General features: G+C 38.3%; 1 protein-coding gene across 1 annotated transcript in view; it reads left to right on the top strand.

Annotated features, from left to right (window-relative positions):
- DNM1L (dynamin 1-like) overlaps positions 1-1572 on the top strand; it is a 54339-nt gene that overhangs the window by 442 nt on the left and 52325 nt on the right. The gene's annotated exons all lie outside the window — the stretch shown is intronic.

Raw genomic sequence — 1572 nt, 5'->3', positions numbered from 1 at the left:
CGCTGTGCAGAGGGGCTGCGGGATCCGCTCTGCACCCGCGTGCGGGCGGGGCTGGCAGGGCCGCTACTGTGTAGCACCTGAGTGTTCTCTGCAGAGTAATCTGTCCCTGCCAGGCTTCGGGAACGCCGAAACGGTTATAAACACAAATAAAAGCCAGAAACAAACACACACACCCGAATGAGTGTTAGGAAGGATTGCCCCATTTTTCTGCCTAGGGCGGTGGTTTTTGTCTTGCATCTGAATTGGGCATCAAGGTTCTCTGGTCTCTTACAGGTAACAATTTTTTATATGCAGTTATGAAGAAATGATGGTATTTCTAGAGTGACAGAGAAGTGTAAGCTTCATTTTCTCTGCCTGCTGCTTTTCTTGGTTGAAGAGGAATCAATCATAGGACATTTATTAGAGTTCCGAGAAGCGCATTTTAGAATTACTTAGTATATTGATTTTAAATGCTTTCATTTCTTAGTGATCTTTTCTCTAGAGAAAAGGGACGGTTTCCCGGTCATTTTCCATGCGGTGAATCGCTACATCTTGCTACAAAATTAAAGTGTAGAGTATAAGTATTACGACAGGGAACTTAATGTTCAAAGTGGATGGAATGTATGTGTATGGAATGTATTCAAACACTGGAAACGTTGGGAACCATAGACATCCTATTGTGTGTGTGTGTGTGTGTGTGTGTGTGTGTGCCTTAAATTAGTTAAAGCAATAGAAATTATTTCAAAAACAAATTTCCTTGGTCTGCTCTAAGATCTGTATAGATTCTGGTCAGTCCTGCCTAAATATATATATATGGTGTCCAGAAAAAATGTGTATACACACTTGAATGTATACACACGCTTTTAAATAATTATATAGGCAGTGTTTGTTAAAATACATTTCATTTTCAAAATTGAGCTATCAGCTGTTAAAGTGTGTATACATTTCTTTGGGACACCCTGTAGTAGTATTTGTAATGATTGATGACTCTGAATCATCAATATATAGCAAATTACAACCAATATTTTTAGTAAGCAGATTTTCTTACCACTGTGTTCTTATTCCTAACCCCTGTAACAGTCTGGGGTATGTAGTAGGTGTTCCATAAGTATTTTGAATGAATATTGTTCACTGTAAGTAGAAAATATTTTAAAACACTGGTACTTTTATCATCAAAACCTGTTTTTGTAAGTGAACTAGAGGTGATATAAAATAAAACTTTGCTAGTAATTTGGAAGTGCTTCCTAGTAGTAGACCAGAAGTTTTCTATATACTTTTAAGAGATTCTCAAGACTTTTTAAGCTTGAAGCAGAAAAAGAATCTATATTGTGTGTGCACTATAGTGTGCCAGCATGAATATTTTAAAGTGAAGAAGAATTTTTTGCCCTGGCCCTTAGGCTCGGTTGGTTGCTGGTTGGATTCCTTGTGCAGGAGGCAGCTGATCAGTGTTTCACTCTCACATAGATGTTTCTCCCTCTCTCTAAAAATCAGTCAATGGAGAGGCAGGGTAGAAAAGTAAAGATCTCACCATTAAGAAAACCATTAACTTGTGCTAGCAAAAACCTGGCAGTGACAGTTAACATGCTACTTTGC

The sequence above is a fragment of the Myotis davidii genome, unplaced genomic scaffold (genome assembly GCF_000327345.1).
Source record: "Myotis davidii unplaced genomic scaffold, ASM32734v1 scaffold902, whole genome shotgun sequence".
NCBI lineage: Eukaryota > Metazoa > Chordata > Mammalia > Chiroptera > Vespertilionidae > Myotis > Myotis davidii.
Note: the sequence above shows the minus strand (reverse complement) of the source record. Positions and strands in the feature narration are given on the sequence as shown.